Source organism: Bubalus bubalis, chromosome 9 (assembly GCF_019923935.1).
Source record: "Bubalus bubalis isolate 160015118507 breed Murrah chromosome 9, NDDB_SH_1, whole genome shotgun sequence".
Lineage (NCBI taxonomy): Eukaryota > Metazoa > Chordata > Mammalia > Artiodactyla > Bovidae > Bubalus > Bubalus bubalis.
This window is the reverse complement of record NC_059165.1, coordinates 9,884,301-9,902,532: the sequence shown is the minus strand read 5'-3', so window position 1 is coordinate 9,902,532 and position 18,232 is coordinate 9,884,301.

Below are 18,232 nucleotides of genomic sequence, written 5' to 3'. Positions count from 1 at the left end.
TGAAGAAAACATGATGACCATCATTCTGTGTGCCATTTTATTTCTAAAATTTTTTATACATTAAATCAGGTATTCCTGCATATTTGTTAAGTTCCTTAAATAATAATATTGGAATTATGAATTAAAATATCCTCTTTTGTAGTAAGATAACGTCATTTATTTATTTCTTGTCAATTTGTCGGTAAGGGAGGGACGAACATGGATATAATGAAGAGCTATTAATTTTCTAAATTATATATTTATTATTATAAGGTAATAAATTATAAAATCACTGTTATTGTAAAGTAAAATTATATGTATTTTATTAAAGTAATTGCTTTAGTTAACAGCATCCATACTGATTTCTAAAGAGTCAAGTTAATACCTATCTGCCTAATTTTGACATTTTCTTTGTACACAGCCAAAGTAAAAAAAAAAAAAAAGAAATACTTCCTACTGTTGAGACCTTTTATACCTTAAGCCACAGAACTCGGGATTCTAGAAAAGACTGAACACCTACACTAGGTACTTTCTACTATTCTTATGAGCTGTAGTATGATGATGAAATAAGATAGTTCAAAAACTTCAAAAAGCAGGTGCTTTTATTTTTTTCTCTTTTTCATGTCTCATTCAAAATATCAATAGATGTTGGATAATTTATCTGTGTAAATACTTTATTATCTTTGCCAGTTTATTTTTTGAATTATTTTTGAAAGTTATTTGAAGTGCATAAAGGAGAAAAGCTGATGTAAAACACCAAAATTGTATGATATGCAAACTAGAAAGTTAAATTGACCCCCAAAATGATGGAATTGAATTACATTCTTATTTCACTGAAGTATAGTTGCTGCATGATACATGGACATAGTTGAAGTATTCTTGAACATTTGTTTTTAGTTTTATATTGACTTTATAATCAAGGCAGTTGTTTGATTTAAAAATTTAAAGTCTACATTTAATTTAGCAAAAGTGCATTGTTATATTTCATCTTTATAGTATCCATATTGAGTATATGCTGTTATTGAGTTTGAGAGAATCTGTTCAAAAGCTTTGCTACAGATTTTAGAAGTGAATGCTGCGATTATTTTCTTTTGGGGTATATAAGATTGTTCACCGCCCTTGGTTTTATTCATCCTGGATTGCTGCTCCACTGTCATAAGTCTCTTAAAAGGGAAATAGTGAGTTGCTCCTTAAAAGCAATTACTAGTCATATCTGAGAAAGCAATTTTGAGTAAACTCATTTGTAACATACTTCTAACTTTGCATTAATGTGGATTTGTTTATACAAATAACCCATCAATTATGTTGTGTTCCAAATCCACAGAACTACACAAAATCTTTCAAAACATCAAAGATGCACACAGAAAAAAAGAAGTAGAAAATTGCAGGGGTATCATTTAAGAAAAACCTAATGCCTGAAACATGAGGAGTGTCCATATCCCTAATGTATGCCTAATCCTTTCATCCTCAGCTCTATTGATGGGAATCTAATTACAGTAAAATCATATTTTTCCAACTTCAGAAATGCATATGTTTTGTTCACCTGTATTTCCATTTATATTTTCAAAACTGACTTAACTCCTTTAAAATGAAAGAGCTGACATGAGAAGGAGAAATATACCTGAGAAGAACCACTGACAAGTTTCTATAATATGGAAACCGAGAGCAAGTTTCTTTTTATCTTGGTAGGATGTTGAGAGGAGGATCTCAGCAAGTTAGAAGCTGCATGGGGCGGGTTCAAGGAAGTGCTGAGTGGGTAAAGGTGAGCAGGGTGGTTTGCAGCCTGGTCAGTGGGAGGGCAAGTGTCTCCTGGAGGCTGAGTCAGAGACCTCCTTCTCTCCTGCTTGCCCTGGCTATGCCTCTAACGGGCTGGGCCACTGCTCCCCTGGGCAGAAGCCATACTCTGTACATGCACACACTCCCCAACACAAACACACACAAGCACCTTGTTGCACAAGTACTGTGCCAACAAGGTCTCTCTGAGAGTCCATGTTTCTGACTTCTATAAAGGGGACCTTATAAGGAGAGAGATGGAGACTAGTTTAGTGACCCTGGGTCCACTCCAGTTCTACAATGATGGGGTTAGCATGAGCACAGGGGGTATGTGATGGACCCACAAGTTGAAGCACAAAAGAATTATTTTCTCTATATGGGTTCTAGAGTAAGATTGAGTTCTCCCACACACAAGTCGGGCCCTCAGCCTCCCCATCTATATAGAGATGCTAAGTTTTTTCCTGGCCTGGGGGTCACTGTGCACATCGGTTGGGGTGCCCCAATCACTTCATAAGCTGAAAAATGCTGGAGCCACGTGAGCTGTTATCGATGGGTGATACCCTAGCAGAGGAGAGAGTGGTGCACCTGGAAGGGGGAAAGGCAGCTTTTTCCTGGCAATGCAATATTTTATTAAGAGGTTTTTAAAAAGAAGAGGAGATTGGGGTGGGGGAGAGGAAGCAAGTTTTGACTCAAACATCCCTTCAGAATCACAGAGTCAGTTTTGTGAACAAGACTAAAGGACATTTGAAGCTAAAATTGGTTTAGGCTACATGAGAAAACCGTGTAATTTTTAAGACTAAGCTTCCGTATCTTGAATGTGTATATTTGAGACAGAAAGAAAGGCAGAGGGAGAAAAAAAAAAAATATGGCAGAGAATGGTTTAAGCCATATGTGAAACTTAGCCAACTAAGGGATATAGAATACTTGTTCTTAATGGGACATTTCAATTCTCAAAACTGTTTTGATAATCTCAAAATACCAATACCTCTTTTTTCCAAGCTATTTGTAAGGCCTCCCCAGACAGCCATTTTGCTCTTTTGCATTTCTTTTCCATGGGGATGGTCTTGATCCCTGTCTCCTGTACAATGTCCATACAATGTCCTGTACAAACTTCTGTCCATAGTTCATCAGGCACTCTATCTATCAGATTTAGTCCCTTAAATCTATTTCTCACTTCCACTGTATAATCATAAGGGATTTGATTTAGGTCATACCTGAAAGGTCTAGTGGTTTTCCTATTTGGTTCAATTTAGGCCTGAATTTGGCAATAAGGAGTTCATGATCTGAGCCACAGTCAGTTCCCGGTCTTGTTCTTGCTGACTGTATAGAGCTTCTCCATCTTTGGCTGCAAAGAATATAATCAATCTGATTTCGGTGTTGACCATCTGGTGATGTCCATGTGTAGAGTTTTCTTTTGTGATGTTGGAAGAGGGTGTTTGCTATGACCAGTGCGTTCTCTTGGCAAAACTCCATTAGCATTTGTCCTGCTTCATTCCGTATTCCAAGGCCAAATTTGCCTGTTACCCCAGGTGTTTCTTGACTTCCTACTTTTGCATTCCAGTCCCCTATAATGGAAAGGACATCTTTTTTGGGTGTTAGTTCTAAAAGGTCTTGTAGGTCTTCATAGAACAGTTCAGCTTCAGCTTCTTCAGTGTTACTGGTTGGGGAATAGACTTGGATTACCGTGATATTGAATAGTTTGTCTTGGAAATGAACAGAGATCATTCTGTTGTTTTTGAGATTGCATCCAAGTACTGCATTTTGGACTCTTTTGTTGACCATGATGGCTACTCCATTTCTTCTAAGGGATTCCTGTCCACAGTAGTAGATATAATGGTCATCTGAGTTAAATTCACCCATTCCAGTCCATTTTAGTTCGCTGATTCCTAGAATGTCAACATTCACTCTTGCCATCTCCTGTTTGACCACTTCCAATTTGCCTTGATTCATGGACCTGACATTCCAGGTTCCTATGCCATATTGCCCTTTATAGCATTGGACCTTGCTTCTATCACCAGTCACATCCACAACTAGGTATTATGTTTGCTTTGGCTCCATCCCTTCATTCTTTCTGGAGTTATTTCTCCACTGACCTCCAGTAGCATATTGGGCACCTACTGACTTGGGGAGTTCTTTCAGTATCCTATCATTTTGCCTTTTCATACATTTCATGGGGTTCTCAAGGCAAGAATACTGAATTGGTTTGCCATTCCCTTTTCCAGTGGACTACATTCTTACAAATAGCTGTGAATGAAAAGAAGTGAAAAGCAAAGGAGAAAAGAAAAGATATAAGCATCTGAATGCCGAGTTCCAAAGAACAGCAAGGAGAGATAAGAAAGCCATCCTCAGTGATCAACGCAAAGAAACAGAGGAAAACAACAGAATGGGAAAGACTAGAGATCTCTTCAAGAAAATTAGAGATACCAAGGGAACATTTCATGCAACGATGCGCTCGATAAAGGACAGAAATGGTAATGGACACAACAGAAGCAGAAGATATTAAGAAGAGGCATCAAGAATACACAGAAGAACTGTACAAAAAAGACTTTCATGACCAAGATAATCACGCTGGTGTGATCACTCACCTGGAGCCAGACATCCTGAAATGTGAAGCCAAGTGGGCCTTAGAAAGCATTACTGCAAACAAAGCTAGTGGAGGAGATGGAGTTCCAGTTGAGCTATTTCAAATTATGAAAAGATGATGCTGTGAAAGTGCTGCACTCAATATGCCAGCAAATTTGGAAAACTCAACAGTGGCCACAGTACTGGAAAAAGTCAGTTTTAATTGCAATCCCAAAGAATGCTATGCATGCTATTCTAAGTCATTTCAGTTGTGTCCGACTCTGTGCGACCCCATAGACGGCAGCCTGCCAGGCTCCCCCATCCCTGGGATTCTCCAGGCAAGAACACTGGAGTGGGTTGCCATTTCCTTCTCCAATGCCTGAAAGTGAAAAGTGAAAGTGAAGTCGCTCAGTCTTGTCTGACTCTTCGTGACCCCATGGACTGCAGCCTACCAGACTCCTCCGTCCATGGGATTTTCCAGGCAAGAGTACTGGAGTGGGGTGCCGTTGCCTTCTCCAATCCCAAAGAAAGGCAATGCCAAAGAATGCTCAAACTACCACACAATTGCACTCATCTCACACACTAGTAAAGTAATGCTCAAAATTCTCCAAGCCAGACTTTAGCAATACGTGAACTGTGAACTTCCAGATGTTCAAGCTGGTTTTAGAAAAGGCAGAGGAACCAGAGATCAAATTGCCAACATCCACTGGATCATGGCAAAAGCAAGAGAGTTCCAGAAAAACATCAATCTGCTTTATTGACTATGCCAAAGCCTTTGACTGTGTGGATCACAATAAACTGTGGAAAATTCTGAAAGAGATGGGAATACCAGACCACCTGACCTGTCTCTTGAGAAACCCGTATGCAGGTCAGGAAGCAATGGTTAGAACTGGACATGGAGCAACAGACTGTTTCCAAATAGGAAATGGAGTATGTCAAGGCTGTATATTGTCACCCTGCTTATTTAACTTATATGTAGAGTACATCATGAGAAACTCTGGGCTGGAGGAAGCACAAGCTAGAATCAAGATTGCCGGGAGAAATACCAATAACCTCAGATATGTAGATGACACCACCCTTATAGCAGAAAGTGAAGAGGAACTAAAGAGCATCTTGATGAAAGTGAAAGATGAGAGTGAAAAAGTCGACTTAAAGCTCAACATTCAGAAAACTAAGATCATGGCATCTGGTCCCATCACTTCATGGCAAATAGATGGGGAAACTGTGTCAGACTTTATTTTTGGGGCTCCAAAATCATTGCAGATGGTGACTGCAGCCATGAAATTAAAAGACGCTTACTCCTTGGAAGGAAAGTTATGACTAACCTAGATAGCATATTCAAAAGCAGAGATGTTACTTTGCCAACAAAGGTTCGTCTAGTCAAGGCTATGGTTTTTCCAGTGGTCATGTAAGGATGTGAGAGTTGGAATGAGAAGAAAGCTGAGTGCCAAAGAACTGATGCTTTTGAACTGTGGTGTTGGAGATGACTCTTGAGAGTCCCTTGGACTGCAAGGAGATCCACCCAGTCCATTCTGAAGGAGATCAGCCCTGGGATTTCTTTGGAAGGAATGATGCTAAAGCTGAAACTCCAATACTTTGGCCACCTCATGCAAAGAGTTGACTCATTAGAAAAGGCTCTGATGCTGGTAGGAATTGGGGTCAGGAGGAGAAGGGGATGACAGGATGAGATGGCTGGATGGCATCACCGACTTGATGGACGTGAGTTTGAGTGAACTCTAGGAGTTGGTGATGGACAACATGCCAGGGAGGCCTGGTGTGCTGAAATTCATGGGGTTGCAAAAAGTCAGACATGACTGAGTGACTAAACTGAACTGAACTGAACCAATACCTTACACCATTTTATTTTATAATTCTCATGGAAAGTAGAGACATTCTGTAAATATCCAACCCCAACGTAAATATACCTATGACCACTACATCTTGAACCTTCTGTCAAGGAAGCGACTTATTTTTCCCTAATTGTTCAAATGGTCTTTTTCGATTAGAAGACATAAGTAAGGCCAGATTTGCTGTAATGTTTTAGATCCAGTAATTGCCCATGTAAGAAACATGAATCAGTGTTGTTGAAATTTTAACTGGGGATACAATAACAAATTATGTTATATGGGGGGGGGTGTAGTAAAACTTACTGCAATAAGAAAAATGCAGTTACTGGAAATATTGTGTCAACAAACTGTTCAGTCCAGTTCAGTTCAGTTGCTCAGTCGTGTCCGACTCTTTGTGACCCCATGAGTTGCAGCACGCCAGGCCTCCCTGTCCATCACCAACTTCCGGAGTTCACTCAGCCTCACATCCATCAAGTCAGTGATGCCATCCAGCCATCTCATCCTCTGTTGTCCCCTTCTCCTCCTGCCCCCAATCCCTCCCACCATCAGAGTCTTTTCCAATGAGTCAACCCTTCACATGAGGTGGCCAAAGTACTGGAGTTTCAACTTCAGCATCATTCCCTCCAAAGAAATCCCAGGGCAGATCTCCTTCAGAATGGACTGGGTGGATCTCCTTGCAATCCAAGGGACTCTCAAGAGTCTTCTCCAACACCACAGTTCAAAAGCATCAATTCTTTGGCGCTCAGCCTTCTTCACAGTCCAACTCTCACATCCATACATGACTACTGGAAAAACCATAGCCTTGACTAGATGGACCTTTGTTGGCAAAGTAATGTCTCTGTTTTTGAATATGCTATCTAGGTTAGTCATAACTTTCCTTCTAAGGAGTAAGCGTCTTTTAATTTCATGGCTGCAATCACCATCTGCAGTTATTTTGGAGCCCCCAAAAATAAAGTCTGACACTGTTTCCACTGTTTCTCCATCTATTTCCCATGAAATGATGGGACCAGATGCAATGATCTTAGTTTTCTGTAAGCTATACCATTAATCAATAGCAGTAACGCTGTAACATGAAATGTGTTAGTATTGCAGTATTGTGCTCCTGAATTAGTCTAGAATAGGCAGTCATCTGCCCTTCCATGTCAGTTGTTTTAACGAATTAAGTACCTTGAGACCATGGATGCGGAGGAGCTCAGAGTTGGGCCTAGTTACAAATTTGTAGTAACTCTTCTAACCTTTGTTAGTTTTTTTTTTTTAACTAAAAGCTCTGTAGGATGTACTTATATAATATGCAGAAAGCATTTAGGATCTTTTTATAGCAAAAAGAAAAAAGCGTGCATATTGTCAAGGCATAAGCAATATTCAAGCGACCCAATTTTAAATGAGAGCGTGCCCCTACATAACATAGCTACAGTAGTACGTCATAAAAATAATTTATGTGACAACAAGTTATTTTATGTTCTAATTTTCCCCATTTAAATGTTGATTGTTTCCTAAATCACAGCTTTTAGCACCAAGTCTAGAAAGCGCTGTACGCATGTTTATTGCCTTTATGATCTTACAAGAAAAATGTAGACACCCAGAGGTTTAGAAGGTTTTTGTTTGTGGGAACAAAGTAGAATTGGTAACAAAACTACTAAATAAATCACCCAGGCATGGCAATGTTCTGGGATTGCTTATATTTATCTTTCTTCCTCATTCCATTTTTACTTCCTAGCGGAATACTCAATATCCCAATCACAGGATTGCCATCTTTCAAACACCTCTTGTGTATACCAAATCTAAAATAAGAACCTAAATAAGTAAATTCTAGGCACAAACATGGATGATGTGTCAAGTTTCCTTAAGATTTTGGGTTATATACAACTATCAATTCTTATAGAGGACATTGAAAGGTTGTAGGCTTTTCACTTAAGTTTCCCACACAAGTAAATCAAGAGTAGTTTTCAGTTATGATTCTGACATGGTTCTTATATGAAGGAATTTCTACATCACTGATTCAACCATCAAAGAAGTTTGGAATTAAAATAGTCTGTTTTTAGAGCTTTCATAAAAAAGAGATGAGCCATGTTCCATTGAGATTTTACTTATGAAAGATCTTTATCTGCAACTCTCCTTAATAAAGATAGCAAGATTTGGACTTTTTGATGAAGAACCATGTGTATTGTAGTTAATAAGTTCATAAACTGTTTTCAATCCATGATCTATAGTCCAAGAAAGTTAACTTTTACAAAAACAAAATATAAATCCAGAAATAAGGGGTGGGATATTGTTTTCTGTCTGTTTAATTAATTTTGTTTTCATGTTTGTTTGTCTTGAAGAAAGAACAACAATGTGATTTTTTTGTTCATAGACTATCAGAATAAAAGCAGCAGAGATTATCTACACAGTAGGGGGTGGCCATGTCAGTTTCAAAAACTAACAAACAAACCAATTATTGATTCCCTCAGGTTTCAGGTCTTTTTTGAAGGCTAATGGTCACATGCATTTCTGCTTTATTGACTATGCCAAAGCCTTTGACTGTGTGGATCACAATTAACTGTGGAAAATTCTGAAAGAGATGGGAATACCAGACCACCTGACCTGCCTCTTGAGAAACTTATATGCAGGTCAGGAAGCAACAGTTAGAACTGGACATGGAACAATAGACTGGTTCCAAATAGGAAAAGGAGTACATCAAGGCTGTATATTGTCACCTTTCTTATTTAACTTATATGCAGAGTACATCATGGGAAACGCTGGGCTGGAAGAAGCATTAGCTGTAATCAAGATTGCTGGGAGAAATATCAATAACCTCAGATATGCAGATGACACCACCCTTATGGCAGAAAGTGAAGAACTAAAAAGCCTCTTGATGAAAGTGAAAGAAGAGAATGAAAAAGTTGGCTTAAAGCTCAACATTCAGAAAACGAAGATCATGGCATCTGGTCCCGTCACTTCATGGGAAATAGCTGGGTAAACAGTGGAAACACTGTCAGACTTTATTTTTGGGGGCTTCAAAATCACTGTAAATGGTGACTGCAGCCATGAAATTAAAAGACACTTACTCCTTGGAAGGAAAGTTATGACCAACTTAGATAGCATATTAAAAAGCAGAGATATTACTTTGCCAACAAAGGTTCATCTAGTCAAGGCTATGGTTTTTCCAGTGGTCATGTATGGATGTGAGAGTTGGACTGTGAAGAAAGCTGAGCACTGAAGAATTGATGGTTTTGAACTGTGGTGTTGGAGAAGACTCTTGAGAGTCCCTTGGACTGCAAGGAGATCCAACCAGCCCATTATAAAGGAGACCAGTCCTGGGTGTTCATTGGAAGGACTGATGTTGAGGCTGAAACTCCAATACTTTGGCCACCTCATGCGAAGAGTTGACTCATTGGAAAAGTCCTTGATGCTAGGAGGGATTGGGGGCAGGAGAAGAAGGGGACGACAGATGATATGGCTGGATGGCATCACCAACTCGATGCACATGAGTTTGGGTGAACTCTGGGAGTTGGTAATAGACAGGGAGGCCTGGCGTGCTGCAATTCATAGGGTTGCAAAGAGTTGGACACAAATAAGCGACTATACTGAATTGAACTGAATGGTCACATCAAGGCATCAGGGGCATATAGGTGATTATTAAATTATCTTCTATGAACTGATATAGAAGAAGGGACAGAGAAATGGGCTAGTTTTTTGGATGTTCAGAGATTTAGACTTAAAGGCAAAATTTTCTTTCTTTTGAAGTACATGGATAATACTTCAGAGTATTATTTGGTTACAAGAGGGAATTAAAGTAGTAAACTATAATTATGACCTAGAAAATATTTGAACTCAGCACTACTAAAATATTATGCATCAATTTCCAAATTACAAAGGTGATGAAAAATTTAAATATAAAATCCTATAAACTGTGGTCATGTGTGGATATGAGAGTTGGACTGTGAAGAAGGCTGAGCGCCGAAGAATTGATGCTTTTGAACTGTGGTGTTGGAGAAGACTCTTGAGAGTCCCTTGGACTGCAAGGAGATCCAACCAGTCCATTCTGAAGGAGATCAGCCCTGGAATTTCTTTGGAAGGAATGATGCTGAAGCTGAAACTCCAGTACTTCGGCCATCTCATGTGAAGAGTTGACTCATTGGAAAAGACTCTGATGCTGGGATGGATTGGGGGCAGGAGGAGAAGGGGATGACAGAGGATGAGATGCCTGGATGGCATCACTGACTCGATGGACGTGAGTCTGAGTGAACTCTGGGAGTTGGTGATGGACAGGGAGGCCTGGCGTGCTGCAATTCATGGGGCCGCAAAGAGTCGGACATGACTGAGTGACTGAACTGAACTGATACGTAGAATATGTCTCTTCTTTGTCATTCCCACAGATCCTTAGAATCAGGGAAAGAATCTAGAAGAATGTGTATTAAAATAGTACATTGAATTAGGGGGAAAGTTGATGTATGTTTTCTTTGAGATCTTGAATAGAATAATCTTTGCCTTGAACATTTTCAGTTAGCTATATGTTAGAATTTTCTGAGTATTAGCATTATTAATTAATAAAGCAATTTCTAATTCTCTTATCCTACAGTAATCTTATTATTGTCTGCAATATCATCTTGCTAATCTGACATATCAATTACTTTTGAATACCTTATATTATGAAATATGCATCACTTTTTTTCCTTCCCTGTTGTTCAGTCACAAAATCATGTCCAACTCTTTGCAACCCCGTGGACTGCAGCAGGCCAGGCTTCCCTGTCCATCACTGTCTTCCAGAGTTTGCTCAAACTCATGTACCTTGAGTTGGTGATGGTATCTAACCCTCTCATCCTCTGTTGTCCCCTTCTCCACCTGCTATCAATCTTTCCCAGCATCAGGGTCTTTTCATATGAGTCAGCTCTGCGCATGAGGTGGCCAAAGTATTGGAGTTTCAGCTTCAGCATCAGTTGTTCCAATGAATAGTCAGGACTGATTTCCTTTAGGATGGACGGGTTGGATATCCTTGCAGTCCAAGGGACTCTCAAGAGTCTTCTCCAACACCACAATTCAATAGCATCAATTCTTCAATCAGTTCAGCTTTCTTTGTGGTCCAACTCTCACATCCATACATGACTACTGGAAAAACCATAGCTTTGATTAGATGGATATTACTTGGCAAAGGGATGTTTTTGTTTTTTAATATGTTGCCTAAGTTTGTCATAGTTCTCCTTCCAAGCAACAAATGTCTTTTAATTTCATGACTGCAGTCACCATTAGCAGTGATTTTGGAACCCCAAAAAATAAAGTCTGTTTCTGTTTCCACTTTTTTCCCCTTCTATTTGCCATGAAGTTATGGGGCTGGATGCCAGGACCTTGGTTTTCTTAATGTTGAGTTTTTCTTCCCCACTAAATTAAAAGTACTACAATGGCGGGTACCACATGGTATTTCATTTTTGTATTTATGGTGCTAGGTGTATTGCTTGAAGTAGAGGAAGTATTTGATAAGTGTTTATTAAACAAACAGGTCATCTTTCTTCAGTCTTATTTGCCCTAAAGTCATGACTAAATGCAGTTGCTTCAAGCTGGTGTTTAAGGAGAAATGTGATGTGCTCAAAGGATTAAAGACGGTGGATAAATCAGAAAGCATCTGCTTCTGTACTTTCTATATAAATATTTTAAAACTTATGTCAAAAATTTAATAGTCTCAGTGTGGTGCTTATGTTTATTTGGAATGATCGTTTTCACCCTCTCCCAATCTCACTGAAGCAGGCTTTCGTCTTTCTTCCTGTATTTTTGGCCCATGGGAAATAGTTAGCTTGTTAACATTTAATGGAGATTTTGTAAAAGATGCCTTAGAACAAACTCAGACTGCAGACATGCAGCATTTCCTAATGACGCTAATCCTGGGCTATTTTTTTTTTTTTTTAAAGAAAATGAATTTACTTCTGTTGCAATGAAGACTTAATAGAATCTCAGCAGGTAAAGCCTCAGCTTACAGTGAATTCCTAAGCAAACTTTCCCAACTATAAACAAAACACATGACTTTTCATGTCTTAATACTTACTGACAAAATTGTTTACCAAACAGAAAGGCATATACATAATTTCTGCTGTATCTCAAAATGCTAATACTCTCAGTAGAATGCTTCATGAAGTATTTATACAGCGCTGCTGGAGGCTCTGGTGAACTGTAAATCATGACACACTTCAGTAAAAGACTCAAAAACAAGCTCTGTGATTTTAGAAATACAAGTCATAGGCCCATTTAGATTTTTCTGCCTAGGATTTGTCACTTGATTTGTACAGACATACAGGTGCACATTCACCAAAGATCTTTCATTCCACGTCCAACTTCCTTCCAACTGTTCAATTTTGAGCCTATCAGAATATTATATAACTAATAAAAGCACTGTAACAATGTAATTGAGAACCAAGGTAACGGAGCTCATTAAAAAGGGCATGTTCTAGACTTATGGGCTCTGTGGGAGAAGGCGAAGGGGGAATCATTTGAGAGAATAGCATTGAAACATGTACATTACCATATGTAAAATAGATGACTAGTGCAAGTTTGATGCATGAAGCAGGGCACTCAAAGCTGGTGCTCTGGGACAACCCAGAGGGATGGGATGGGAGGGAGGTGAGAGGGGGTTTCAGGATGGGGGACACATGTGCACCCGTGGCTGATTCATGTCAGTGTATGGCAAAAGCCATCACTATATTGTAAAGTAATTAGCCTCGAATTAAAATAAATTAATTAATTAAAAAAGGGGGGGCATGTTCTAATGATTTTCTCTCCAGATTACCTTTCTAAAAAATTTAATGATTTGTGCTGCACCTACTTGCTGGGGAGCTGAGGGTATGTGTAGAAAAGTTTTTGACATGTTCATGGAGAAAGCAGAAAGTGGAACAGAATGTGAAAGAAAGAGTTAAAAGAAAGACCAAGAGAATGTGTAAATACATAGAAACTAAAATGAGTAAGCTTGCAGTGACCTTTCCCATAGGAACTCTGAAGAGCTGATTACATGTACTCATCAAGTCAGAGAAAGGGAATCAAAGATTCAGCTCCATGGGAAGATTCAATGTTCAAATTTATTTAAGTCGAGGTAGGTAAACTTTTCGGATGAAATATGAATGAGTGAATCTAATAGAAACACTAAATTTTCTGGGCACAACATTCTTTTATCTCAATTCATTGGATTATGAGTCCTGGAGTAAAAGACAGTACAATTTGTTGATTTGTTTTTACTTTTTACTATGTAAGAGACTTCTGACATATAGGCAGTATAATATTAATAAAAAATATGGTTTGCAATTAAAATAGGCTTTGTTGGGACTATTTTACTCATTAGAATTTTTTTTTTTATACTCAACACATAAACTGATAGCTACTTTAAGTACACTAATTTAAGTAGTACTATTGAATTATCCAAACAGCATTTATTTTAGGTGAAATAATGCAGATTGGGTCAGATTTGAAATCTAATTTATAGTTCTCATGTGAAGGAAACAACAATGAGAAATGACAAATTTGCAACAACAAATATCTTAAGTAATTAAGATCAGTGCAGTAAATTAACAAATTCCAGAAAGTGCAGTTTCAGGAAACTATTGTTGTTGACTAGATACCCTGACATTAACATATTTGCAGGCAATGGTTCAGAGCGCAGCCTCAAGAGCACGGTCTTCAGAAAGCCATACAGTCACTTTATGTGTGTTTCCTTATCCATAAGGTATAAACAATGATAGGATTTGCCTCAGGTGTATCTTGAGAGCGAAGTATTAATATATAATTCAGTTGCTGTAGGCATTTAAGCTGATGCATGACACATCCAAAATATTACTATAATGTCTAGTGACTCAACCAGCGATAAGAAAGTGATGATGCTTTAGTATTTATTGATGGGATGATAGAAATCATGATCATGATCCCTTCTCATTGGAGAAGGAAATGGCAACCCACTTCAGTGTTCTTGCCTGGAGAATCGCAGGGACGGGGGCGTCTGGTGGGCTGCCGTCTCTGGAATCACACAGAGTCAGACACGACTGAAGCGACTTAGTAGATAGAAATCTACTCTAACCTTTTTTGTTTGTTTTTACTTGTTTTGATTCATGACATAGGAAATAAGGGGTAAACAAATACACATTTAATACTTATAGCTAAACATCAGTCAAGTGTTTAAATATAGTTACTGGGGCATATGAAGGTCCTTGTGTATTTTTGAAAGAAAAGAGAAGAAATAATTAGTTCACAGGTTTGAAGCTAAAAATTGCTGCAAGGACAGAATATTACAGGAGAAACCATGATATACAAAAACATAGAAACTTGGGTTAAATGAAATTTAAAGTGTTTATAGCAGTATGTTTTTAAATTTGTCATCACATAATGATATATAATAATAGTTTCTAAACTTTTGTACCTAGAATCAGAATATCCAGGTCAGAAGCAATGTTAAATATAATCAAATCCAATTCTACAATCAACATGTTAAAAAATTGAACCTACATGTACTAATGGGATACATATTTGGAAGCCTTTGTTAAATAAATATATGTCATTTAATCTTATATATAAAATTAAGCATTGACGTTGCAAAATAGCTTGACGCAATAAAATGATGTGAGTTCATTGCTAACTGAAATGATGGCGAAATATTTAGTCATCGGAATCTGAATCATATCTCGATGGTAATAAACAAATTTCTCATTATCCTTTTTAAAAGATTTCATGATGAAAAAAATGTACATCAAAACTACAGATATGAGAACATCATATTACCCTCAAAATATTAATTAAGCCTGCACCTACTTCATTGTACTCAGTTAGCCATTGAGGGATTTATGCTTCTAAAAGGACCTGGAAAACTGGTCCTGCAATTATAAGGAGGTACTCAGTGTATCACTTTCTAACAATTAAAAAATGCTTCATTCTCTAATGGTAAGGTTTTAATTGGGCAATATTTATTAAGCAAATTAAGCAATATTGATGAATGCTAGGCTATCTGGCCCACTGAAGGATTCAGGAAAATATTATTTGAAGAGAGCTATCAAAGGAAATCTAAGATACACTGCTACCACATAATATATACATAATATATAGGAAACATCTATATGCAAAAACTGCTGTGAAACAAAATATTATTCTATTATAAAATGATATACAATATCAGAAAGGATTATTTTTGAAAGATCATAAAGGATCTCAGTGTATGAAATCATATTATGTGATAAAGATACATAAAATTTAATTTTTAACTCAAAATACCTATTAAAATAATGTACCTGGAGAAATAATTTTAACTGAATTATTTTAATTTTATTCAGTAGAGACATGCCATCATTTGTTTCTCTTCACTTTTCAGTACAAACATTTTCTCCATATTACACTTTTGTTGTTGGTCAGGAAAAATAATAATAATTTTTCTGGGCTAAAATTTAAATTATTCTCAGTTCTTTGCAATGTGCTTTCATTAATATATTTATTATAAATATGAAATATGCCATGCAATTATATGACCTCATATGTAATAGGACAGAACATGAGCTAACAGGCTGTTTTTCCATAAGGGGTAGCAATGATTCCATTGTAAATATTTTGTAAGATAATAAGGACCTTGCATAATTTCTTTCCCATTCTTTCAGATGCAGCCTAGTCTTCAAACGAAATAACACTGCCTAGGATCTGTTGTGAAAATGAATCCCATCAAACTATAAAAAAGCAATGAGAACATCTTTTCATAATAGGTAATACATAGACAACTTTCTCCCCAACACTGTTCTGGCTCATTTCCCACTTCCCAGGGGTATTCGGGTCAGTGGATCTGGGTGCCTGTCAAACAGCTCTTTGATGAAGACATCTGCCACCCTCTTCACCATTTCCTCCGATTTCCAAGTGTCCTTATAGAGATACTCATTTTCTGCTATGTTATGCAATGCCATCTCATTAATAGGAATATCTAGTTGATGTGTCTTGTAGTGATTCATTCAAAGATAGAGATTTAAATAGCAGCTATTTATATGTTAATTAATAAAGAGACATGCAGAGCCCTGTGATTAGACCCTGCACATAGCCTATTGAGCATCTTGCTGTTTTCAACTTTCCTCACACATGAGAATGAAGAATGGCTCTCTCTAGCCCCCTTTTGGCATGGTTATGCAAATGAGCTGTCTCTATAACCTTATTAATAAGGGGCATCCTCATCATTAAGAGCAATTTTTAAGGGAAAATAGCAACTGCTGGAAAAATCATCATATTGATCTTAGTCTGTGAGGATTTTGACAGGCTTTACTAGAAGCTTGCTTTAACCATCAAACCTCCCTTATAATTGGACGAAAGGAAAGGGAGAGATTGAATCATGTGAAATTAAGAGGATGGATCGAAAGGTGAAAATATTTTTCCAAGTCGTCAGAGAAAACAGTTTGGTAGCTGAAAACATGAAGCCACCATCTAGACCAATTAAAGGCTGATTACAATTAATTTTTCTTCATAAAGATGGATTGGGGAGCTGCTATGGATAGGCTTTGTGCAGGCAATGTAAAAAGGAAGTATGGCTGGTGTAGAAATCTAATAGTCTGACAGTACTTTTAACATGAATTATCACCAGCATCGCATTTTCTGGAAATGGTTGTTTGACAATTATATTTAAAACTGCCCCACAATTTCTTGGCTGAATTCAGCAATCACTTATTTAGCTCCGAACTTTATTTGTGGGTTGATCATTTCACTTGGGCTTGGTGAAGCTCTTCCGCTAGTCTTAGCTGGGTTCATCCCTGCTTCTGTGTTCACTTAGCTTCTGCCTCTAAGTTGCTTCTGCTTCTGGGGCTTGATTCATTAGCTGAGATGAGAATGGTCATAGACACACGTGTTCCTCATCTAGGAGGCTAGCCCAGGCCTCTCCACAACGTGGAAATGTAGGTCAGAGAACACCAGGAGAGGGTAAGCCTCAATAGGCTAGAGCTTTTCAAACATCTGTTTATATCAAGGACATTAACTTTTGTGCTATTTGCCAAGATAAGCCATGTGGATAGGCTGAGATCCACGGTAAGAGAAGACGACCAGAGGACATGCATATGCAATACGAGAATAAATAGAGAACCATTTTTAAAGAGTATCTGCAAGTCTTCTCTGAGATCTGAATACTTCACTTTCCTCACAGTGCAGAACACATTCATTTCCTACCAGGATCCCCCGAAGTCTCATTGGATAATAGGACTCATTATCCAGATATATCATTGAATATCTCACTGGACAACCTCAGAATCCAAGACCTCAAAATCTGCAATCAGACTTAATGGGGATCCTTTGATATAGCTATTCTTGATTCAGAAACCTGTAAAATGTCAAATCATCTGTCCTCCTCACATCCAACACTTGATAGTGAGGTAGAAATGTGATGATCACCAAAGATTCTCCAATTCAAGAGTTAGGGGGGCATCAAGAGGCACAGTCTGTTGGTGTGTAAGTTTTCTGAAGTCTTGACAGGAGCTTCTTGCTAGGGCCCTTGCACTGGGAGCAGAAAATGTTCCTTCACAAGGTCTTGATTCTGCTCCTGGCCATTGACACCTCAGCTCATTATTTTCCATTTTTCTCTGGACTCTTGGGCTGTCCCACTCATTTTTTTTCTTCTATGTGAAAAATGATTTGTGCTTGCAGTGTAGTAGCTTCCTCAGACTGCTACTGGCCCATAGAAAGACCCAGAAGTCTTTTGGTGAGCCGTCTTATCCCATGTGTGTCTCATTTGGTGTGGTCATTTATTAATACAACTCTCTTACAAATTTGTGGAATTACTATGCATCAGATCATGGCCCATCCTATTCAACTGAAGAAACAACAGCAGTTCTTTTTGAGATAGGCCTCTCTTCACCTCAGCCATTTCACGCTTCTGTGGAAAACGTCACGAAAATCCTTAGAATCACTTTTGTCTGACTTAATGGCTCTCCGTGAAGGTGTTTTTGTGCTTTAGGAGACCTCTGAAGATGTCTACAGACATTCTTCGGTTATTACAGTTAGAGTGAGGGTGGTATTAGGTCATCTCGTGGGTGAAGGCCAAGGATGTTCTTAAGCATCTTTTAAGGCACAAGACACTCCCCACAATAAAGACTAATGTGGTCCCAAATGTCAAT